The sequence below is a fragment of the Callospermophilus lateralis genome, unplaced genomic scaffold, assembly GCF_048772815.1.
Source record: "Callospermophilus lateralis isolate mCalLat2 unplaced genomic scaffold, mCalLat2.hap1 Scaffold_127, whole genome shotgun sequence".
Classification (NCBI taxonomy): Eukaryota; Metazoa; Chordata; class Mammalia; order Rodentia; family Sciuridae; genus Callospermophilus; species Callospermophilus lateralis.
This window is the reverse complement of record NW_027512450.1, coordinates 1735381-1762846: the sequence shown is the minus strand read 5'-3', so window position 1 is coordinate 1762846 and position 27466 is coordinate 1735381. Positions and strand designations below refer to the sequence as shown.

Genomic DNA, 27466 nt, shown 5'->3' with positions numbered 1-27466 from the left:
ATTCAGGGGCACTCAACCACTTAGCCACATCCTCAGCCCTATTTTGTATTTTATTTAGAGACAAGGTCTCACCAAGTTGATCAGCGCCTTGCTTTTGCTGAGGCTGACTTTGAATTTGCAATGATCCTGTCTCAGTCACCTGAGCTGCTGGGATTACAGGCATGAGCCACTGTGTCCCACTAGAAGGTATAGTTTATACTGACCTAAAATAATTGTGAGTAAGTAATTAATTGTTTAGTATTATACATGTAAGATGACTTTCTAAAAGAATACACCATATACAGTTTAAATAAGTAAATATACAATACAAACAAATGATAATAAAACTTTCTAATGACAATGTTGGAGCATTAATATAGACTTTATTAAGGAATCATATTTAATGAAAGTCATAGTAATTGATCAAAGTAGCCATTTCTCATAAACTAGTATTATTTTCATTAGGTTTTATTTGCCAAACAACACAGTTGCTGCCAGATGTTCAATGTTCACTAAATTCTAAGCAGGGTTTGAAACCTAGGCCACCAGATCAACTAGAAAAATCAAAAATGAAAGGATTAAATGTTGCCCAATTGTCTCCAAGAAGGATAAAGTGGGAAGTGGGACATTCAAGGGCAATCTGTCTTTTATCAAAAAGTGACAAGTACCTAGTAGAAATTAATGTGACCATTGTCACCTACATTCTTCAGATCACAAATATTTCTCAATAAGTACAGATTTGAGAGACTCCTGAGTTTTGAGCAAGCATGAAGATACTTGAATTTATTTTTAGTGTGGCAGTAAGGCATGGGGCATAGTCACTCAAGTTTTACTCAACATCTCAAAGAGAAAATTCAGAGAAAAGGAACAGAGCACAGAATATATGAGATATTTTTCAATTCCTTTTGAATTTTTTTTCAGAGTAGAAATTAGAAGTTTATTAAGGGACAGCACAAAAGACTTCTCCCGGAGGAAGAAGGGGACCCAAGAAGTGGAATCCCCCTTTTAAAATTTTTAATGTCAATTAAATGTAAATATGATTTATTAGGAAGTGAGTCTACAACATTTGATTCTCACTGTGTGATTGGGATAAAAATCAGTAGAAAAAATAAAACCCTTAAATTGATAGTATGATTAGTCACAGTTCAATCTCATGGTCCATCAGTGTTAGAGTCTTAAATTTTTTGCTGAAAAAATAGGGAAATGGAGGTTTAAGTTGAATGAGTACTATAAATCTCCCTCTAATAGGATATTTAGTTAGGAAATTTATTGTTAAACATTACAATAAAAATTGATTTGAGAGCAATAGCATGATGCTCTATACAGGGGATTTCTGTTGGGTTGGTGAGGATACCTCCCTGAGGAGTGCAGGGCAGGTGTTGGATGATATCTTTAGGGAAATAGGAGGATATAAAGAGCATAGGGTATTTCTGCAGACACTTTCCAATATATTCAGTGAGAGCAGCTTCAAGTTGCGTATTAAATTTTATAAGGTAGCTTTTCATTTGAAAAGTATAGAAGCAAAAATAAATAAATTGTATATTGAGAAAAATAATAAAGACTAGAGTCATGTCCACTGGATAATGGTTAGTAAATATGGAAAGTCTAGCCAGAACTGAGACCCTCTATTGTGAGAAAAAGCACTTTAAACTTTGAAGGGTACCAAATAATGCAGACTAGAGATGAAATAACCCCCCTTGAAGACACTATGCTGAGATGTGAATTTTATGCTTTAAAAAAGAACACTTTATGAGGCCATTAACAATAAATGTGAAGATAGCTATACTTTGTAGTACTCTGTCAATATAAGTTATAAGTTATCTAAGCAGTTCTTTTTGAGAATTGTCATCTCAGAGCATTCTCACAAATTTCATTAATATTTAATGGCTTTGGAAAACTTGTGGTAAATTCAGAGTGGCATTGTCCATATATGGTTGATGTAACAGCATTTGACTAATCTGTATCCCTTAAAATTAAGACATAATAAAGAAATTATTTATCACTTACATTTCTTCTGTGCATCGAGGTTTTAGTGCATGTACTTAAAAAATATAAATAATGTTTTAATTTACTGAGAAAATATGATATAACCAAATATATTAAATGAATGAACAATTTATAAATATCATAAAAACTTTCAGCAATGTGAAAATTTTTTTAAAAAGATGAAATAAATTTTTACAAATTTACTTTTAAAATACATTTTATATTTAAAGCAATAAGTCTTCAGATAACAAAAAAATTGTGTAAGAGCTCAACATTCAACTATTTATAAAGATCATTTGTATATGACAGGTAATAATTGGAGCTTAAAAATACTAGAACTTCATTGGATTAGATAAATGAGAATGAAGGGAAGGGAGAGATGGGAATAGGAAAGACCACAGAATAATTTGGACATAAATTTCCTATGTTCTTATATGAATATACAACCACTATAACTCCACATTGTAAACCAAAAAAATGGGAAGTTATACTCCATGTATGTATAATATGTCAAAATATATTTTACTGTCATGTATACCTAGAAAGAACAAATTAAAAAATTTAAATACTAGAATGTTAGGGTCTGTAAACAAGTCAAGTTGGCGCCTGGCATTTTGCCAGAGGGAGTGGTTTGTGAAGTAATGCCAGAGAGCCATTAAGTGTGGAGATTCCTTATTGGTTGACTCTTGTATCTAGTTTACGTTAATTAAGATAAGCTGTGTGGAATGTATATATACCCCTCCTGTCTTACAATAAACGGCTCCCACTCCTGCTGTATCAATGTACACAAGTTGCTCGTCACCCCCCCCCCCATTAGTTTGGTGCAGCCGGACTGCGGCACTAGAATGCTAGAAATATGAAATGTTTAAGAATAAATTGATATGAATTATTAAACATTTTAAGAACTCAAAATTGTATCCTTGAGCCCACCTAAATAATTATACTATTTTTTAAAAAAGTTTACATTTAATATTCAGAATGTGTATATGCATATACATACACAATCACCTAACTGTAGATTACATAATTAGATTTAGACATAGAATTGTTTAAATACTGATCCTGTATGTTTTTTCCTTGAAATGCCATCTAATTGCACCTAATTGCATATGATTTGATTTCTTAAGCAAATGTAATAATAGACAAATAATGTAGTATGTCAAGAACATACCAAGAGAAAGCAACCAACATTGTTGTAAATTAAAAAAATAATAATAACTTTATAGAAACTTTACCTATATCTCTGTGACCTTGGGCAAAATATTTAGTGATTCTTTTATTTGTAAGATTGGTGTAATAATAATTTTGATTCATCTTGTAGATTTATTTTCAAAAATTCACTGGTACAATAGTAAATAAAATTTAGTATTTTATATATATATATATATATATATATATATATATATATATATATATATATATATATAATAACATACTTTGTATTATCCATTACTACTAATTAAATTTTAAATAATATTTTTATTGATAATGTCCCCATGAATATGCATTATAATATTTTTTTCTATATGAATAACAGTAAGAAAGAGAAAGCTGCATACAAATGTGTGAGAATGAAAAAAAGAGAATGCTGAAAAATTATTTTATATTTTACTAAAATATTTATTTTCTTGTTCTGAAAATTTTAGAATTCAGGAATAACAAAATATTTTGATAGTTTAGTAATATTTTAGGTCCTCTGTCTTCAAAATTCTAAAGCACTTTTTTAATTAAAAAAAAAAAAAGTCCGCAAGAAAAGACCTTTCTGATGACAAAATTGAATTCAATCTGGGCTTAAACCAAACACATTAAACATCTGTAAATAGAACCTCAGGAATGACAAATCTATCCCTACTCAGTCTCAGAATGGCTATGAGACCAGTGACAATAAATTTGAAGAGAACTAGTGTTCATTCTACTCTACTGATATAAGTTTTCTAAAAAAGTTTTGAAATTTTTCATCTTAAATTGTTCACAAACTTATCATTACCTAAAGCCATTGAAAAACTTGTATCAATTAAAAGAGAAGCATTTTCTAGCAATGATTGACTTAGTAAAAGTGCAGGTTGAACACGTTTTAAAATGTCAAGGATTGGGCACCAATAACTTTACTATTTTAGTTAAATTATTTCCCTTTTTAAATACAATAGTAGAAAAAAAGGAAATTCAAAGAACTCAGAAGAGGAAAGGAAAACAAAATGTTTGTAAAATCTAGTGCAATTTAGAAATGTTTATATCTAATACAATCTCAGTTCTCAACAACTAAAAGAGAAAAGAAAGTTTACAAAGGTTATAAATGTCCCTTCTAAATTGTACAAGCATGTACATGAATTGTTAAGTATATATCTAAAATTAATGGATTAAGTTTTATAAATTCTATGTAATGATAGCAATAAATCTTTTCTAAGAGTGATAAGAACTCATCCATCTAAAACTTCTGGTTCTATGCAAATAAGACAATGCAAAAATATAGGGCCAGATGTAAATCATATTTATATAGTAAGTTAATTACTTAGCATGCCTGTAATTCAGGTAAAAGATTAGGTCCAACTGCAGCTTCTAGTAGCTTTGTCCACAGGATGTTGAAGACAATATAAAAATGGATAAACAGATTTTTTATAGTTTTGTCTTTCTCAGAATTCAATAATTTTCTTTTGAATGATTACATAAGAGCATAAATTTATACATATTTATGAGGTTCCCCATCTTTTAAAAATATGTATATATTGTGTAATGTTCAAATGAGTTTAAACATATCTAGGAGTGTTAACAATTTAATGTCATTGAAGAATTTAATTGAAAAATCAGAAATATTAATCTAGCATGGCAACTTCGAAGGTCTGAAGCAATGTTTATAATTCTATTCCATGTATGATATTTAGACTGAGTGTGTGAACTGAGCCAACTTGATATTGGGTCTGTGAGGTCATCTAATAGGAAACAATCCACAGAACCATCAATCCATAGAATCAAACCACAGAAACAACCACATGAAAAAGCTAATAGGCTAAGAATTTCCTGACTTATAATTTTCTTTGTTCAGCTACTCCCACTGTGATCTATCAACTCCAATATCAGAAAGACCACTGGTATATTAATCTGTATAAATTCTCATCTTGTTCCTGTTCTTTCCATATCCACTTGAAAAGTTTGATTTATCATTTCAATAAAATACTAATGTGTGGCCTATATATATTCTCAATGCCCCCCACCTTTTTTGTACAAGGGATTGAATTCAGGGATGCTTAAACATTAAGCCACATCCCCAGCCCTTTTTAATATTTCATTTAGAGACAGGGTCTTGCTGAGTTGCTCAGGGTCTTGCTAAATTGCTGAAGCTGGATTTGAACTTGTGATTCCCCTGCCTCAGCTTCCCAAGCTGCTGGCATTACAGGATAAGCCACCATGCCTGGTTTCTGACATTCTTTTATTACTATATCTGACAAAAGACAACCCTTAATAGTCATATTAATCTTCTAAAGAGGAGAGATGTATGACTAAGAAAAAACAAGAAAGACAGCTAGATATTGGTTTAAATTATGATCATTAACCTAGAATTCACCTTCCTCATTGCTTGCAAAGTATGCAGATGCTAAAGTAACTACCATTCTCTTTTCATTTCTATTTTAAACCAATCCACTCTCCACAAACTCAGCTTTACTAACTTCACTAATTCTTTTCCCAGATAACGACTGTGAACTGTATTTCACAGAATGAAATTAGAATGGTGTTATGTAGATTTTTCACTTTCCCAAACCTGCAAACAATCCCTCATTAATATTCCTGTTATTGGAATAAGTACAGCATGTTCATTTTTCTCCTTCTTCCCCTCTCCATTTCCTCAGTGAATGTCTTTCCTTGGATGAAAACAATGTTGAGCCAGAACATCATCTGCAGCAGTAACTACAATATAGTGGTCAGTTTTTTGTTCCCTATTAATTCTCCAAGATATTACTCCCCAACTGTAGGATACAGCAAAGCTAGGGGTTTGGTGTGTCCTTGTTTTAAGGTATAGTTTTGCTTCTCCAGGTCTGATTTATCTGAGTGGCAGTGAGTGAAGAACTCTTGGAAGCATCTCATCCTGCAACCCCCAAGAGCAAGGAATTGCCTCTACTTTGATAGAACACTGCCTCACCCTCCAGATCCCTCAGTGATGCACTCCACGCACAGATTCTCAATATGAGGAAAATCTCCTTTGTAGGACTTAAAATGACTCTTGGGTATTTTTCCCTTCTGCAGCGACATCTTTACCCTTCCTTTTGTTATCATGTAATTATTTTTACAAACAGCTTTCCTTGGGTACTTCAACATTCTTAAACATATGGAAAACACTATCCCAAGGATTTGCTCCCTGTCTGGGAAAATAACAGCAGCCATTGTGATCTGCCCTGGTTGTTGAGGAGGCTCTTCTCTACATACCTGAGGCTAGGAAAAGAGCAACCACACTACTTACTTTGATTATATGGGAACTCTTCATCACTCTCTCAAAGAATACCTCAGCATAAACTTTTTCTATTATTCCCCATACTCTATAAAAAGTGTTTAAAAAAACACACACACACACACAAAATATCTTGTTCTGACTAATGACTCAACAGCCTTAAATGCATTCTGACATTTTCATTTTAAATTCTACATTTGACTTTGGACAATACTTGGCTAGATGATATTCACTGCATTTTAGCATCATGGTAAAAATTTAAATAATAAACTTTTATCACATCTGTAAGCATCCCCCTCCCGCTATTTAGTCAATTTCAATTGAGATATCCTTCATCTTCCCTTCTTACTATTGAACTCCAGCAATATGCAAATACTGGTACAATTTATCACACAGTCTGTTTTCACAATCAATATTCTTCTTAACTGAGATATTCCCAAGAATAGACAGTGTTCATATTTGATTATTTCACAAAGGTTTTCTTTTGCTCCAAACTGACTCCAGGCACCCTTTTAATTATTGTCCCCTTTTTAACATAATTTCTCCTTTATTGTCACTGTGACCTATTTCTACCTAACAAGCAAGCCACATGTAGACTTAGGCTGGTTTTTGAAGCCACTATTCTGTTAAAGATTTCCTCTGATATTGCCAGTTTTATTTCTTTGTCATTAAATTCTTAACAATTTTTGGGCATCATTCAACCCTCTTCATCATTCCCTCTTTTTTGAAGCACACTTCTAACATCTCTTACATTCTCTATATAGAGTTCTGGTTTCTTCCACTTCACAGCTGTCCCCTCCCCAATGCCCTTTGTTATGTCCTCAAGATCAGATAAAATTCCTGCTGCATGTTAGCATCATATGGAAAGATTTGGATACAATGCTGCAGCCCAAGAATAACCCAAAGAGGAGTTACATTAGTGGTTCTGTGTTTAGACCTGAATAACAGGATTTTTTACATTCCTTCTGGTTCTATTGACAATCATGGTCAAGAGCCATTGTCTCCAGCCGCCCCTTTGATTTTTCTCTTCTAGTTAATTTCATCTATCCTCTTGACTTCATTTACTCTATTCACACTAATTTTTTTTTATATTTTAAATTTCTCTATATACACCTTCTGAGTTTCATACTTGGCAAAACATTATGATGTTCCAAAACTTCAAGGCATCGATCTTGTTGCATTCCACATAGAGCTTATAGGATTGCCATGTCCCCCAAAAGATATCTAATATGCAATGTCTCAGCAAGTAGTATTTCTCCTGTTCCATAAATTAAAATCCTCCATTGATAGAAAATAAATACTACCATTTTTTATCCAATAAAATTGTTCAAATCTATACACATATTATCATTTTCACAACTATCATAGTCTTTGCTAACAGAGATCTCACACATATTTCTTCTCTGTATTACTGTTATTGTGTGCTAACTGAGTCTCCCGTAGTACTTTTCTCTGAGGTACCTGCAATGTCTTCCTCATGCTCTTCTGCAAGAAGAGACAGGGTCATGTCTATCACTCACAGGGAGTGAGTACATTATTTTCTGACACAGAAATAACATGGAATAAATGTATAAAGCTTTTAGAATGTCAATGGACATAAATATGAAGGAAAGAAAGACATTTTAAAATACATATTACCCTTTAAGAAGAATAAATATTTTTAGGAATCATTTCTAAACTTCTTTACATTTTGTAGCATGTATCTAAAATCTTTCCCATCAATAAATATTTTTATCATCACATTAGAACTATGATGTCTATACTGTTATCATAATTCCCATTCATACCCTGGTAGGGTATGACTATGAACATACATATTGAGTAGGGAGGGAATGCAGGTATAAGCCCTGGGTTTTAGTGTTTGTCAACTTCTATGGCATAAGAACTCCCACCACAGATAATTTCAAGTCAACTATGTGTCATCATTGAACACAGTCCTGGGAGATGTGCCCTATAAGCTCAGATAATCTGTTCAACACCTCTTTCAGGTGTTCTAGGTTATGAGAAGGACAAGTCAAGTGGCATCTCTGACCCACAGAATGATTACTTTATTTGGTTTGTCCACTTGGTCTCATTTTACTACCTGAAATCAATTAAACTGAGGCAATATTTTGTTAGTAAGCAAGCTTTTAAAATACAAATAACTCAAAATTAATACTTTCAGCCATATTGAAGCATGTACATTTCAATAATGTGTGACTTAGTGGGTTAGGCATAAACAGGAGGGTTTCTATTTTCAAAGTTTAAAGAGCACAGTCAGTGAAAATATGGAGAAAAAGATCATCAGGAGATTTAAAAATATTCAAAAGGGGATGGGGCTTTAAAGATAAAATTTATTTATTTCTACACTCTTTCTATGCCAGTAGTGCAAAAAAAGAAGGAAAACTGACTACATTTTTTTCTGGACTTCTGATTCTCCTTTCCTTTTTACAAAGTACCTCTATGCAAGTATAAGTTTTACATCTAATACTGCAGTTATAGTAACTACAGTTTCAATAAACATATCTATATTTCCCTACAAATCTAATTGTCCTTTATATTTTTTTCAAAAATTTGCATTGGAATTTCAACAGCCCATTTATATTACTTAATTATTATCAGAATAAAAATCTCTTTCACATTCTATTATATATATATATATATATATATATATATATATATATATACATATATATATATATACATATATATATATACATATATACATAATATATATATATATACATAATACATATATAATACATATATATATTCAATACATATGAATTATATACTCACTATTCCTGTTACATGGTAATAAACATGATGTGGATCTTGGCAAGAGTTCACATCCTTTCAAGTGCATCAATAACTTTCCATTGTTTATTCATCTTAACAGAGTGCATTTAATATTCCCTTAAATCCTCCTTTAAATATGTAAATAGTTCTTTCAGTTGACTTTATCCCTATAATTTCTGATTAATCAAATAAGATATAGCACATTAAGAATTCTAACATATATTGTCAAATAACCTTATCAAAATATTCCACAAAAATAATACAAATTTTCTTATGATTTAGAAAAAAAATTGAGCACCTTTAAACTAAGATCCTATCTGGGCATGGTGGCAGATGCCTGTAATCCCAGCAGTTGAGGAAGCTGAGGTAGGAGCATCACAAGTTCAAAGTCACGCTCAGCAAATTTAGGAGGTCCTAAGAAATTTAGCAAGACTCTGTCTCAATATAAAAATAAATAAATAAAAATGGCCAAGGACGTAGCTCAGTGGTTATTTGCCATTGGGTTCAATTCCTGGTACCAAAAATAAGTAAACTAACAAAATTTTAATAAATATTTAGACTTTCAAGACTGGGATTGTGGCTCAGTAGTAGAGCACTTGCCTTGAACCTGTGAGGCACTGGGTTTGATCCTCAGCACCACATAAAAACAAATAAAAATAAAGATCAATATAGATATAGATAGATATAGAAATACTTAAAACAAATAAATATTTAGACTTTCAAATTCAGCTGACCTCATCTATTTATTCAAAGGATTGGTTACTCATGAATTTCCTTTTGAGACTTTAATAAGATAATCTGGAAGAGATGAAGTTTTGTAATATTCTCTCTCATGGCAGAGTTTAGTTTCTTTTAGCCAAAACCAATTCGTTAACTGACAGTCCAACTAGCTGTCTCTTAATTTGATTTCTTAATGGCCATCATACCATCATGAATCATGTGCAAATGCACTGGCTTTTCTTTTTTTCTATTGCCTGTATTTGACTGTTGGACTTTCCCTGTTTAGTTGCCCGTGCCTTAATGTTTCACTAGCTATCACTACAAATCTCTTCATGTATAAATATCTGACTATCATTTATTTTTTCAGGAATGGTTTCAATGCACTCTTTGATTTTTTTCTCTCTCCCCCTTCTCTTTCTTCTTCCTTCTTTCCTTCCTTCCCTTTCTGTCTTTTCACTTCTAATTTTTTATAGTTCTATATATACAAACCTTTAAATAGGATGTCATGTTTTGCAGTGCTGTAAGTATTTCAGTATAGCTTTGGTTTCCCACTAACACTATTATAATAATATTATTTCAGGAATCAATGTCGATATCACTTCTTCCAACATTTCCATTGTTCTGTAATGATATGGATTCCCATCCAGTACATTTATATATATTGTGTTCATAAGTTTATCACTGTTTTTATTCCAAGTTGTGTGATTGTCAGTTACTTAAAAAATCTATACTTGGTGCTTGAGGGAAGAAATTTAAAAATTTATTCTCTTTATGCAGGTTCAAATAAAAAATTATATTATTTTTACATTATTCAATTACTTCAATTCATTACTTCAATAAAACTGCAGTTTTAATTATTTTTCTATTGAATGATATATTTTATTACATCTAATATTTGTTAATAAGATATATTTCTTACATATCAGAATTTTGTTTCCAAGGTTTTTACTATTAAACTTGGTTCTGTGTTGCTCTTATTAACAAAACAGTTTCAAAATCCAGTTTCTTTGTCTATATAGCTCCTAAGACCAATAATAAAGCAAAAATGAAGTAGAGAAATGTGAACCATATGGAGTTAAAGGTAGCTTTAGGATTCTTTCACAACTATGGTTAAAGACTGTCACTAATGTCAGAAATTTAAGTAATAAAGACTTGATCTGCTTTTTTTCATCTTCTCATAACTTCATTTTCTTTTCAAGATTTTTCATACTCTAATGATAAACAGAGCATGATTTCTTTAATTCAGTTATTTTTTATCTTTGTGTGAGAGTTCATGTATCACTTCTTTGCTTATATATCTTAGAAATATTTCTTTGTGGCTTTGATTTTGAAAACACTTTTTAAGAATTTTAAAGCCTTTTTCAATGGCCTTTTGCTTTCTCCCCTCCATCAAGCTCATCATATTAACACAAAAGCCATCTTCTTGCTGAAGTCATTTCTTCATTGGTCTTCCTCTTACTTAACTTCCTTTTTGAGTCCAGAAGATCCCCGTGTCCTTTCCACTCTGTTATTGAGATATCTCCAGGCTCTGCTTCACTTACTGTTTCTGTGGGCTTTCTCTACACTACTGTATACTTCAGTCCTTATCACATATAAAAGCTATTTTATCTAAAAAGCAATACATTGCATTTTGTTTTATGTTACATTATTGCCCTTAATGTAATTTATGTTACATTATTGCCCTTCTGCAATAATGTAACATAAATACATAGTGTATACATATTACAACTTTGTAACATTTGTATTCAACTTACTCCAGGCTCAAAGGCTTTGATTAGCCATATTATGGGAGTGTTATTAGGTTTTGTTTGTTTATTTTTTTGTGTTTGGAGAATAAACAGGTCGCCTGCCCTTAGCCAGAATTTCCAGGCAAGATAGGAAGTGAGGTGTAAAAAATGCACTTGAGAGTAACAAGGAAGCTTGTGAAAGGAACTGAGTGATCCTCACCATATCCAGATGAGTAGTATAAGGCCTTCTCTGAACTCAAAGGCCAGGAGATATTCTATTTTAACACATATAACACATATTCTGAGACTGTGTGTATGCTTGTGTATATATAACCACATAAATATCTATGTGCGTATATGTTTATACTCTTGAATTGACCCCATTACTTAAGTAATTTGATTTCATAATATATACTTTAGATCAGCTTGTTAGATGGTTTAGCCACTTAAAATTCATGTAATAGAAATCATTAATATTTTTGTAGCTTACTTACAAATAAAGATCCTCTAGAGATATCCCTGATTGTAATAGATAGGAGCCATATAACTCTCATGCAAAACATTTTTAAAAGAAAATGCTTTCTCTTCATATGATTTCAGAGTTCTTTTTGTAGGTATCAGGTTATTTCCACTTCTGATCCTGTATTGTTGGTTTCATTTGTGGACACTTTTCTGGGTTACTTGGAGGAACTTTTTGGGTAAACATAGGCATCAAAAATAAATTTCCACTCTAGAGAGAGAGTTAATTTAAAAATAAAGTTCCTGGATGAATCTCTTTTACTTTTTAAACAATATAGCATTGCAATTTTATTTCTGAAACTGAGTCATTATAAGAATTAAGTGAGAAGGAACATCCAAATCATTGTCACACAACAATTTCTATGTTGTGTGAAACATAGTAATTTATTAGTCAATACCATAGTCATCATCATCATTATCAGACTGAGAAAAGTTATAAAATCATGGGGCAATCAATTTTAAATCAACAGTAAAATGACAAACTATTTTCATAAGTTTTATACAAATACATTTGCCATTTATGGTTTCCCATCTTCTTTTATAGAAGAAAATGGATGCAAATGGGGGCTTAATAAGTCATACATGCATATGAATACACATTGCCATAATGCACTGTGATAAGTAAATTCTAAGAAATTATGTTGTGCATGTTTAAGCAATGGAAAAAGTATGTCAAATTCATCTGAAGCAAGATTTTTTATCATAACTGCTTAAGAGTCATGAGCAAATATAGCTAGTCTGGGGAATTCTCCTTTAAGTTATTTATGTAGGAAATACATGTTTCCTTGACATTAACATTCAAATAGATATCATTTCAGTTCATAATTTTATGTCACATTTGCTGTTTAATTGCTCCATATGAGAAATGTTTCTGCTAAATGAGCACTGGCCTCAAAAGAATGGTTTTACTGTGTATAAATGTATTCTGTCTTTTTCTCTGACGAATGTAATTCAAAATGATGTTACACTAAAAAGGTTTTGACACAAAGACATGTAAAACTTCAGGCAGTTGGACTAATTTTTTATTCATGCAAAACATGAAAACATTCTTCCTTCAAATAATTCAACAATATCTCCCACTTATTATAATGCTAGACAGTGGTTCAAATGTGCATGTAATACAATCATAAAATAATTTGATCACAGTGATCTGCTAGGTAATTTTCTATTGCCCTCTTATTTTTCTCTTTATGAGTATAGGCAGTTTAATATATGTTATGATTGTTTTAGAAGTGCATTTAAAATAATATTGTTTTAGAGTGGCATATAAAGAAAACCATAGTTTTTATTTTTAATATCATGTTAAATTAGAAGAATTGTGAACTTCAGAGTTAAAAAACTTGTAACTTCAATTCATTGTTGATAACTGAGTATTTATCTCTCTAAGGGTCCATCTTCTTTATAGGCAAAGTGATAAATATTAATCTAATAATGTTATTGTAAAAAAGAAGATAAGACAGTAATCATAAAGTTCATGGAATAGCTTATAAATGCTCTAACAGTTTCAATGCTCTGTTCTTTCACATACTTTCTTGTTTAATCACTCTTAAAAACACAAATTGAAACTTGAATAAATACCCAACAAGCCTATGGACCTATCCATATTCTTTTACGCCCTACATACGATCTAAAGTTATCTTTCTGTTTCAGTGGGATCTAAGCAGGAATTTGTGTCTCCTAACTATATGTAGCTTCTCTTGAATCAAGACTTTCACTGTGTATTTTCCAGGTCTATTATCCCTGCCCAAACTTCTACAAAATACTCTTCACCCATACCTGTAGGACATGACTTGCTGCCTGCTTCCCAGTCTTGGGGCCGCACATGTGGCTGGGATGGCGCCTGGCAATCAGCCAGTAGGTAGTGTGGTGGTGACAGAAAAAACAGACCACCTCCAGGATAGGTCCAGTACTCTTCCACCCTCGTGAATAGCTTATGCCTTCCCTTACAGAACATGGGAAGGGTGTATAAGTGAACTCACCCCACCCCTCTGACCTTTATCCTGATTGGCTCCTGAGCATTATATTAGCTGTGTGTACTTCCTCAATAAACAAGATCCTGCTTTGAAGGTCTCCCTAGCGTGTCTGATTGTCTTTCGGCGAGGGAGGGCAGGGTGTGGGTGCCTGGGTGGCGAAGGCCAATCAACCTTTGCCTTTCTTGGCTCATCCTGGTCAGGGCATGCTTTCCCCATGTCTCCCGCAGGTCAGGAGGAAACCAGGGGCTAAAACCCTGACACATACCCACTAATAGGACATCTTTCCACTGGTAGTGGTTTTGAATTTCTGACCTGGAAACACCACTATCACCCATATAAATAAGAATATCACATTTCCCAGAACGTATTTGCTACACTATAGATTCCACAGGCTTTATATACACAAAACCTGAATCTGAACCCATGTTTAATATTGCACATTTTACATGCAAACAGAAAAATCTCTCAATCCATACTGCTCAATAATCTATCACAGCTTGCCGAATTTAAAGCAGACATAAAAAAAAAATAAATAAAACAGAAAGAAAGAAATAAGAAAGAACTACAGGAAAAAAGAAAAGAAAAAACATGGATAGCTTTTAGAATTTGAACCATATTCTTTAATGAGATCATATAATAGGTAATCAAAGTAATTATTTGTTTCTCCTTTTAATGTTTTTTCTGTTTCCCTCAATAAAAAAGTAAGAAAAAATATTGCTTTAAGGAATTTTGTGTTATTGCTCATAACGTTATCTAGTAAACTTTGTTATATACTTTCCATGTTCTAAAGTTTGGTGTTATCTTTGAAACAAATTCATACATTTTTTTTTAAATTGACAGAAACTATGTATGTTTAGCATGAATCACATGGCATTTTTTAATATGTGTCCTGGTAGAATGGTTCAATTGACTAATCAACATATGCATTAAAGTATAATGATTTCTAAATGCCATTCCAAACATTTGGCAATTAGACTTTCTGATTACTAAATAAAAATATATACCAATGAAGAAAATATAGGTTGAAACTATAAAGAAAAAAGTGACAAAGCATTCAAATATGAAAACATGTAGCCAAAGCAATAAAACATACAATTATTTAAATATTCTTAGTGCTACAGATTTTAGTAGATGAACTCCCAAATTGTCCTTCTGAAGTGGAAAAAGAAAAATCATTTTGGTTTTTAAACTCTCTAGACAAAAAAACTACCTGATGACTTAATCAAATTTCTTATAAAACTATGACTAAAACCATTCAGCATCAATATTCTAACTCTGAGGAACAGAGAAATAATTCCCCAAAATGCACTGGGAAGTGAATAGGTACGGATTGGTGTTAAATGTAATACTGTAACAGAAAACTAGATGAAATACAAGTGAGAAATACTCATTTTCAAAGGGAAACACAGAGTTATAGAGAGGATACAGGTGTGAACCATTCTATTATCAAAAGAAACTGTAGCAATTTTCACCTATTGCAAAACTAAAATGAAATAACTAGTCAGAACTAAAATAATAAAATATCATCAATATCATCCTATTCACAAAAGTATATGAAAATAGTTCCATGTGTATATTTACAAAAATGGAGTCACAGAATTATTATCTTAAATATATAATAAAAAATATGATGGTACATGTGTTATAAATAGGATGCCTTATATCAGATTATGTATATTTGTGTTACGTCTTAAATTAATAATGTATCACGGTAAGATCCCACCCAAATAACTATAAATATTTTGTTTTAGTAAACATTTATTTAATAAGTCTGATTGTTCAATTATTAACTCTATTTTCTATTAAAATAATATGGGATGTGAAATACATTGAAATTATAAATTCTGAAGTCATGCAATTTTTATCTGTTGACTTATGTTCCCTGAAACCAAAAAAAAAATGTCTGGAAATGATTTTAATTGCTAATGCATTATATAACATTGTAATTTAATAATTTCAAATGGCTCTGCAAATTTTGAGTTAGGGTAAATTACATACTTTTGGGGAAGCGAATTGGATTGTCGTTGACATCACTGAGGGTGATGTTGACTACTGTTGTTCCAGCCAGTCCTCCTAGTTGTCCTCCCATATCTTTGGCTTGAATGAGAACTTGGTATTGTTCTTTGACTTCTGTATCCATGTTTGCCAAAGCTGTTCTAATAATACCTTGAGGGGGAAATAGTAACAGAAGACAAACATCACAAATCCTGTACTTTCCATAATAAAATAGATTGCAACCACAATAAAATGATTCTATGTAGATTCACTAACAAAGTTATGCCGGTGAGAAATCATGTGTTATTTAAAAACACCTTAAATGCTCAATACTTAAGATATAATTTAATTTCGGAAACAACCCTACAATGAGATATAGAGCAGCAGTGAGGAATTATTAAAAACTACCATATTAGTTCTAAAATGTAACTAAGAACATTAGGTTAAATTTTATTTATACAAATGTGTCTATTTCAAATAAGAATGTTTTAAAAAATTGGTAAACATAATCATGTGAAAAAATGTACATGGTCAATTTTTGTTGAGTGTTCACTTTCTAATGATTACCATTTTCTTCTTCACTTTCATTTTCTAGGATAAATATGCCACTTAGTTTTTTATAATTCGTGAATAATCTCCTTTGCACATTATATTTTGTCTTTCACCATCTCCCTCAGTTACTTTAGCAATAGATTTTTCACTTAGGTATCATTAAGCTTTATAATTGCTGGGACTTCTGTCTCCTTTGTCACCAGGTCCTCCAGCACCTAGGACAGTGCCTGATATTTGGAAGGGACTCAACAGCTGGTTGACCAAATAAATGATTGTTCGAGTGAATTTATCCATAATTACATTTTTAGTCATAAATTTAATGGTTCATATGCATATTTATACATGATGTTCAGTTTCTACTTTTGTGTCCAAATTTAGAACTAATTTATATTTACACTTATTCAAAAGGAAGTAAGTAAAAGCTTCCAGCATTCTTTAAAAAAAAAAACTGAATGCATTAACCTAATTCCTATTTTCAGTCAATGGTTTTAGGGTAAGATGGGACAGCCTTTGCCTTCAACCTGTGTGGCACTAATAGTGGTGTTTCGTAATGGAACAAGTATGTATGACAAAGAGTGTCAACAGGAGCACATAGCATTGAAATCACAAACCAAATATACATCCTCATTTTATCTTTACTTTCTACTTACTATCCAACTACCAAATGCCATTTTGAAGCCAATTCAGATTTAACTGCAATCTGAAATTTTTTTTGACACTTAGAAGAAATAATTATAAAATGACAGCCTTCATTTTGCTAATGATGTTTTATTCAAGAATTGGTACTGACACCATTTTGATTCAATCTGTTTGTCTCCACCTTAAGCTCCTGATGCCTTATTTCCAACTAAATCTTACAACTAAGATTTTTCATCTCTAGTTTTTAATGTCTCTGTCCTGCCTACCTTAATCTGTGTGACTTCTTTCTGAGTTATGCTATCTGCAAATTTTAGATAAATCCCTGAGTTTGATTCATATGTTCATATGCTTACTGACTTGTTCTTCTATTCACTAAGGCCTAGCTTTGCACAATTTATTTTAAATATAATAATTACAAATATATATAAAATATTTTTATTTGTTTAATTCGTTTGTGTTTGAAAATCCTCAATATCAAATTAGAGAGAAAGAAAAGAGAGAGAAGGCAGGAAAGAGAGAAAAGGAGAGAGAATTTTGGACTTGTTTCTTTCTGCTTAGTGAAGTGTATAAAGAAAGCTATGTACTGAAATGAAGTTAGATCAAAACATTAAGATAGAATTGCAAAGGGGGTAGATACATATAACTCACTTTCAGAATATCTGTTTTTTCCTGTGATCTTGTTTCCCCCTGTGATTTTTAATTTTGTCAAGTTGTCCCCATGGCATCTGCCACCCTGCCCTCTTCATCTGCCCTGGGTATGATAGGTGATCTGCCTTCTGTTCCTTGCCCTCTTTTGGTACCATGCTGCCTAACTAACTATAAGGTAGTACATTAAAATTTCGGAAGAGCAAGAATATATGTGATGATGAGAATAATGCTCTTTCCGCCATCACTTACATTCAAGAAACCACGGTTCCACAAAAATAAAATGCAACATTTGCACATTTTTGTAACTTGTACAAATCTGGGGAATCGGGAAGACTATAATATTGAACATGAAAAGAGAATTTTTCATTACATCACTTTTTAAAATGCTGAAAATTTCTCTTTCAGGAAATTATTCCTCTTATGGCCACTTGTGTATCAATCAATTAAAATATAAAAACCAATCAAACAAGCAAGAATAGATTACATAGTTTTGATGTAGGAGGACTTTGCAAAGAACTGAGCTGCAGTACTTCCATACCAGACAGCAGGAAGCAGAAGAAAATGCTTCAAGCCAACTAAGTTTTCATGTTAGTATTAGTGTCCATCCTATCTACCTTCCTTTTGGTATTTGTATATAGATACAGTGGCTGACTTATAGGAGAGCAGTTGAAAACAAACCAATGAATTTTATAGAACAGTATAAATATTTCACAAAAATGATGCCACTTACTTTAATTCATCCCATAGAATTCTAAAATAAATCATTTTTGTTGGATAAAAGGAGACAGAGATAATTAATCCTGGGATTATTTTAATATCTTCTAACTGAGGATATTTCTAATGTATTAATCAAGACAACTAGAATGGGAAGAATATTGTTACATAGTTTCTGCCAATATAAATGGACAAATATGATTGAGATAGTTTTACACATTTAAAATAATATAACAAAGAAAAATAGTCTTCAGAGAGTTTATTTTCTTTGGCAATAGTCCCTCAATCTTGATGAATGTCTGATTATTTTATAAAATACAGTAAATGTTCCAAGAATGCCATTTTGAGATGAAAAATAATACAATATTATATAGGAAAAAATATCATAAACAGCATCTGTGATCATCTAGTATATAATTTTACAAAAGCTAATTTTTGAATGAAGAGGTAAAGTTCAGTACTAAGACATGGGACCACAGATCAGGCAAGCCTTGTACTAAAGTAAACATTTCATTCACCTTTTGTTATTAGAATTGAGGATATAATCTTCTTCTCCTGCTCTTCCTCCCTATCCCATTTTGAGTCACCCCCCTTATATCAGAGAAGACATTTGGCATTTGTTTTTTAGGGATTGGCTAACTTCACTTAGCATAATCTGCTCTAATGCCATCCATTTCCCTGCAAATGCCATGATCTTGTTATTTTTTAGTGCTGAGTAATACTCCATTGTGTATAAATGCCACATTTTTTTTAACAATTCATCTATTGAAGGGCATCTAGGTTGGTTCCACAGTGTAGCTATTGTGAGTTGTGCTGCTATAAACATTGATGTGGCTGTGCACCTGTACTATGCTCTTTTTAGGTCTTTAAATAGGGAAGAGAGATGGGTGGGAAAAAGAGGGAAAAGGGGAATTGCATGGAAGATGAAAGGAGACCCTCATCATTATACAGAATACACATATAATGTTGTGAGGAGAAAAAAAAGAAGAAGTGTGTCACATTAGATTGGGTAGAGAGATGTGATGGGAGGGGAGTGGGGAGAGGAAGGGAGGTAGGAAGGGCAGCAGAATAAAATAGACAATATATTGTTATTATTACATTATTATTGCTATATGTATATACGTGACTGTATGACCAATATGATTCTGCAACCTGTACAATCAGAAAAATGAGAAATTACGCCCCATTTGATTCAAATGTATGAATTGTCAAGATCATTTTACTGTCATGTGTAACTAATAAAAAAATAAAAATAATTAAAAAAGAATTGAGGATATAATAGACACAATCAATTGCTGCCTCCCCTCTCCTTCCCCCCCCCCCCGCCCCACAGATCTACTTTAATACTTTTCTAGACTTTGCTCCTTGGCTCCAGGAAGCCTTAGGTCTATTGGCAGTGTATTGTCAAGTAAAACAGAAATTGGCCTGGGCTTTTATTCCCATAGTAGCCCACATCCCATTTCTTCTATCCCAGGGGCCCTCACTAGATAATGCCTGTGTCCCTAGACCCTCTCTCTCCTTCAGTCTTAGTAAGCTAACAGCACCCTCTTGTTATTCCTTCTCCAGGTACTATGTATGCCTTAGTGATTCTCTAAAGTGTGCATGTGCTTTAGCCAATTGTAGTTTAATTAAACTAATCTCAAACTGTCCCATAGTGGCATATGAGACATATGGGATGATAATTCATACACTCTCTGTACAGTTCCTTTCAAAATTTATATTTAATGGTTTTGTGTTTGTGGGAGTAAAAAGCAGATCATAAGGAAGTACACAGTGATTTAGGCAATTTCATATGGTGATGAGTGTTGTGAAGACTATAAGAGCAAGTGCCTTGGACGTGGGGGTGTCAGAATAATCTCCTCTGAGGAAAGACTGTGGAGATGAAATCTCAGAGAAGAGGAGGCAGATCTGGAAAAAAACAGGGTGGGGCATTCTAAGGAGAGGAGACAGCAGAGCGTCCCTACTTCAAAGCCCACTGGAAGAGCCCTCAGGCCCAGCAGATGAGAGAACATGACATGAAACAAGACTCCAGAGGGGCAAAACAGGCAGACAAGTGTGTTATTCAAAGACAAATAAGCCTTTTGAGAAAGCATCTTGAAAATTATGTGATCACTTTTCAGTTTCACAAAAAGTCTTCTGACATCTACTTGGTGACAGTCCAGAATAAAAACACAATTTGGGGGACTATTATGCACAATCCCCAAGTTATTACAGATCCTACTGGATTTAATATAGATTTATTATTATTGTTGTTGTTGTTATCATTACAGTTGTTATTATTATTATCTGAGGCAGATTGACAGATTCATCCTGCTGTCTTTCTTTTTCAGCAGTGTAGTGACTGTGTCAATCAGCGGGAGACTGACATTTCTAATTTGTGGGTGACCATGGATTAGTAGCATTGATAACCTAACTTTTAGTCTTGGACCAATCATGATATTAGCCATATATTCAAAATGATGGTGATTTAACGAAAGGACAAGGTGGTTGGGATTCATTTGAGCAATGCAAATTCCAGAATTGTTATATTCCCTATAAACATAGTTGGGATAGAGAAACTCTCAGGAGAAATGGCTTCACTGCAGTCACACACCACCACCAGTCATAGATTCCGAGAGGGTGGCATTTGAGGTTCACACCTTGGAGCACTCTACCTCTGCTATCCCAGCCTTGCCAGGCTACCTGTGCCCCTGTACTTTTCCAGACATCTCACTCTTATTATCTCTGTTCCACAGATGGCAGGCTGCTCATCTTTCTCGTTCCTATGTTAGTGTGTTTTTCCTAAGAAGTCATTTCTGCCTCAATGACCAGCTCCATCTCTGACTCATATGTGACTATATCCAACAGGATTCAGGCTCAGATGCCCGTTATTCATGGTACACACTTGCTCTTTTTTTCTTATCTTCCCTCAATAGACAGAAGGCTGCAAGAAGACTGAAAAGATTCTTAATAATTTTTATGAATGTATATCTATTTTCCTGTTTCACCTTTATTAATACAACTCTCTATATTTTTCCTATATGTAATAAAGGTAAAATTATTTACCTTCACGTAATAGAGGTAAAATAATATGCAATACTTTTAGTGTACTTGATACTCATTATTTTGAAACCACTTTTCTTTATGTTTTGTTGCCTGCAAATCAGAAAATACAAGCATGTTTTTTTTCTTTCCTTTTATTCAGGGAAGATACACAATATCCCCAATATCAATGCCCTGATTTAGCAATTCACTATGGTCTTTTCCCTGTGTATCTATTTATTTTGCAATAAATATCAAATAAATACATAGAATAAGGTTCATTGCAAAAGCCTTTTACATTCTTCCCAATTCATCTTCATGTCACTTTAAAGCTTAATTCTGAGACAGAAATGTCTATGCTATATTTTAATCAATCTTTATTGTGTCATGGAAGAAGAAAATATTTTCAAAGACAGAAGGGAATCAGGTTATTTTCTTCCCTCCAAGTCCTAGAGATTTAGAATAGCATTATAGTTTGGGTTTGGGAGATGAACAACAAATGAATCCCATCATTCTCCATTCACTGAGTAATCTAGCCCCAAGAAGTCCCAAAGGCCACCAATGTGTTCTCATTAGAGCAGCTATAATGGTGAGTTTCCAATGATCTTCTCTCTGAAGTCTTCAGAAACTGCAGGACTCTCAAAGTTTTCACAAAATCCCCACCTTCCCACTGAGCTCTCTGATTGTCTCCCCTTAACACCCTTCCTGACTCACTGGAGGAATCTACCTTCTCTTCTTGCCTCCTGCAAATGTTATCCCATCGTAGGTTCATGAAAATTTTCTCAACTTCCTTCAGATTTTTATTCCTCAAAGTTATCTTTTAAAACATTCTTGGTCATTTGATCCAAACTCTCATGCTAAATTTGTTTCCTATTGCTTCTGTCACCAATTACCATAAATATAATAGCTTGATACCATATCAACTCTAGAGGGTCTTGTTAGCCTCAAGTCCAGCTGTCAGCAGTGCTGTGTTCCTTTCTAAATATTTTCATCTTCTGGAGGATGCCTAACTGCCTGTATCCTCATCACTATTCACCATCTTCTGAGGCAGCAACAGAAGCAGCTTCTTTAATTCTTTTTTGACTCCTCTGATTCATTAAGAAAGACCCTTGGGATTACTTGGGTCCACTGAAAGGAAACAGGATGATCCCCATCTCCATAGCAGATTATCTGATGGATAAATTATACCTGCTACTTAGCTCTTCTTTGCATATAATATAACACATCTGCAAGTTCAAGCAATTAACAACTTTTAATACTCGGGTTGGGTCATTATTCTATGAGAGATACTACTCCTCAGCATTTCATGACCTTTGTCATTTTCTCTTTAGTTCTTATTGCTATTCAAAACCCTGTTTATTTTTCTTAATTATTCTCTTTGGTTTGTGGTCGCCAACAAAATATCAGTTGCTGAAAGCAAGCTTTTTTCTCTGTATTTTTGGAGAATACTTACTTAGAATAATTTCAAGGATACAGTAGCCACTTAATAAATAATATTTTAAAAAGTAGATTTTAATAAAGTAACAGTTAATTTACCATATGGAAAAAAAGCATACATACATTTTTTTTAAGAGAGATTATTATTTAATGTGTTTTTAAAAATTCTGGTCACTATTTGCAGAAAAGAATTTCTGATATAATTTTGAATGGGATGAAGGATTTAGTTTGGACTTAGATGTATTATAATTGCTCTATCATGAGAAACATCTTGAATAAGCATTATTTTTGACCAGAGAGTGATCTCTTTAAGTAAATCATAGGCTCCAGGATTGACCAAGTAATAATCAACCTTTACACAAGTAATAATGTGGAGAAAGCAGTATAAAATATATTTTATATATAAGCCTGTTAAAGATAGATGGCAGGATAGGAACAATAATAATAGTGTAAGAACTAAGAACTTTAGCAGCATAATATATATTTCCATTTTCAATTTCACAGCTAAGTAATTAAAAACACTATATAAGAGATCTGTTTTTTGTTATCAGTTGATTTGAAAAGTTACTGAGTTTCATTTCCTTTTAGACTTAATTGGCCAAAAATGATGCATTTTGAAACCATATTGTTTTGATTTTATCTCTCTGACAGAAATTATCAACAAGAACAAATAAGAAGAAGAACTGTTTATTAGCGGTTCACAATTTCAGAGGTCTAGTCCATCACAGACTGACTCCATTGCCCTGGGCTTAAGATGATGCAACACATTATGGGGGAACATGTTCGGTGAAGGAAAGCTTCTCCCCTGTGGCTGGGTGAGGAAGTAGAGAAAGAGAAAGGATGTGGTGAGGAAGGGCCACAGGGAAGATACACTTTCAGGCCACATCCTTTAGTGATCTATCTCCTCCAGCCACATCCCACCTGCCTGTAGTTATTACCCAGTGATTTAAAATAAGATGGACAGATAAGTTTATAGGTCTCATGGCCAAATAAGTTTACCTCTAAATATTACTGCATAAACAGTAATTTTCAGAAAACACCTCATACCCATGCCATTATACATATTAGTAAAAATTCTGCATCCATCACTGCATAGATGAAGTTTATATGAACTTCATGTATGCAGTGATGGATGCAGATGTAAATGTTGTCAACAATGTATTTAGATAATAAGAAGAATTAACAAGTTATTTTTAACAGGGAACTCCCACTATAATAGGCCTTAACAGTTCCATAGGACTTAGGAGTCATTTTCCCCAGGAGATGTTCCTCAAGAAGTTTCACCCCTCTAATCAGTCTATATCTGTAGTGTCCATTAGTAGCATTATTCATCATAGAAAATTGTGTATTACAAAATTCAAATATAACCTTCTGAGGACTTGATGGGCTCCACCCAGTAGATGGGAATCTACTTGATTCATCTCAGTATCACTGTGGCCAAGAACCTGCCAGACCATAGGTTATAAATAAATGTACATTAAAAAAATTATTAATTAAACACATTACCGATTATGGTATTGATCTATGATACCAAATCCAGTGATGTCAAGCTCATAAGATTATGACACATCCCCTTTTTACACACAAACAGTGTATTTAGATTAGAGAGCCATTGAGAGAGCTTCTCCTCGAAAGCAACACAGAATGAAACTAATTCCTACCGGCATATTTTACATCCCTCTGAAGTATTGTCTTTTCAAGGTCAAACATTCTTATATCTTTCTGCTTATTCTAAATCAAGGCTAGTGGAACTCAATTACACTTCTCTTAAAGAGGGACAATGCCCAATACAAGGGGATCTTTTTCTATGATGAATTCATGGCCAGCTAATATTGCTACACATATGCAAAACATTGCAGAATAGCTAAACATGTGTGCTTTTTTATCTTAATAATGGTGTGTTTCCTTGACACATTTTTCTTCTTAATATGCACTGCATCTATTGATTTTCTTGCCCTTGGTGTGTCCATAACGAGTCCTTGTTTTAATGTTTCCTGGCAATTCATTCACTCTGGCCAACACATATTGAAAGAATGGCTACTTTGTGTGAGCACTCTTATCCTTGAAGGATGGAGATATTAGAAATTTAAGTTTGACAAAATTATATTATGAATTAATATGAAAATAATTTTCAAGACACAAGATATCACAGGCATTTGCATGGTCTTATAAAGTATTGGTTCAAAACATATGGTATGGTCCATGCTGCAATATTAGTATGAAGTTTAGAATACCAAAACACTTTAAAACCTAAAAAAAAAGTCAAAACATAAGAACACATAGAATATAGATTTGAAGATTATTATATCTGAATGAACGATGATAGACTCAAGAACAAAAATCTTGGTAAGGTCACTGAACTAAGGAGGGTCACACAGCCTGGAATATCAGAACAACAACAACAACAACAACAACAAAAAACAAAGTAGCTCATGCAACTGCATTTTCCCTTAACTGTTTTGGTATAAATTATATAAATGATGTATACATACACAAATTCTAAAAGAATTTAGAAAGGACACATGTTTCAAATTTAATGTAAATAAATTGGCCAAAAATTTCTGGATATAGAATACTAGTTTCATATCTATACCTTGTTATTTATACAATATATCTGTCCATTATTGGTTGCATAACAATGTAAATATACATAATACTGCTAAAATTTGCATTTAAAAAGTTAAAATGTTGATTTTTTTATATCTTGTATACAGACAAAATTAAAGTTTATGGAATAACAAATATATTGAAATTGATATTAATAAGCTTCCTCAAGTAGGGCTCAGATATTTTAGAAAAGTACAAAATATCATCACCATATGATACACAATGTAGATATACAATGTGGAAATCACTAGTTAATTAATGCAGACTAGTTACTTGGAATCATTTGGAAAAAAACTAAATGCATTAAAAAATGTTAAACATTAATTAATGCATTAGATTCAGTTATTAAGAGTAATATTTTTTGTTCTAACTTGAATATCTCTATTATTAAGGTTACTATGTTCAGCAGTATTCTGATGCCATGCATTAGATAAAATACTACATTATTTTGCGTTTTAAAAAATATTTTATAACTTATAAAGGCTTTTCATTGCTCTTTAAACATTAAGTGTAATTAAGCATTATGATTTATATAATTAGCTGATAAAAGCTTATGATATAATAATATATCATTATATGATATAATAAATAATTCAATGTCTTATAAACATTAAATATAATAAAATAATGCATGTTTTATAGATGCACTTACATTTGGATTTTTATGAATATTATTGATTTATAACTTAAGGCATATATATGAACATGCTATAGCAAAGTATTTCTTGGTTAAGACAAAAAATTATCTAATAAATAAATTTTAAAAAGTACCATTTCTTGATTTATTTCATTCAATAAATTAATTTATACTAAGGTCATGTGTTTATATTTAGAAAAAAAATCTTGCCATATCTACTCAGAAATGTTAGGAAGGCTTATCAAAGTGAAATATCAGTACAAGCATCAATTTTATTTTCTCATGTCTAGTAAATAAAATATAGAAATATTTATCTCTTCCTAAGTATTTATGCACCAGAAGTTTTGATGAGACTCTTCCTTTAAGAATTGTTTTAAACTCTTCTCTACACTCAAATGTGGAAAATTTTAGATAATATTGGCTTTTCATGCATTTTATTTAATAACAGAAAGAGGAATCATAAAAAGAAGGTATATGGCTGGAACAAATGGAAAGTATTTCTGAGAAATTGCAATTATCCTTGATTTTTGATTTATTCTTATCTATCACAAGGTGATAAATTTGACAAAAAGTCTACTTAATTGTTTTTGTGCATGAAGAACTAGTTTTCATTCTTTTAATGAAGTGCCCCATTCACTCTTTTTCTGTCTAGTGGTCTGAGGCATGGCTACTATGAAGACTTCTGTCTCCAGTGAAAATCAATGCTTCAAAAATCTATTATGTACTTTGTGCCAGAATTGTTTCACATTTAGTTCTATATAATAAGCATTATACAAAAATATAAACATGAAATTATGAAGTCATAATGTGTATTCATATATTATGGTGTAGTGTAATACTTTTGAAATGAATTAGAATTTATTTAAAGTTAACACTGCCCAAGTAGACTCAAAAGGAGAGCATTTGTCTTGACTCACATACTTGATATCTGTATGGCATTAATTTGACTATAGCTAGTATATTCTTAACACAAGTATTTAGTTTATCTCTGTATATTTTTTTCTTATTTTCAGTTAGGTTTTAATTATATCCACATCACCTACAGTTTTTCTTAACAGCATGAAGTCATTCATCTTTCATTGGCCACCCTGCTTAG

The 27466-nt window shown here is 32.3% G+C and overlaps 1 pseudogene; it reads right to left on the bottom strand.

Annotated features, from left to right (window-relative positions):
• The window catches only part of LOC143387311 (cadherin-12-like), a 79118-nt pseudogene extending 62843 nt beyond the window's left edge, over positions 1-16275 (bottom strand).
• Positions 16276-27466: the final 11191 nt, after the last annotated feature.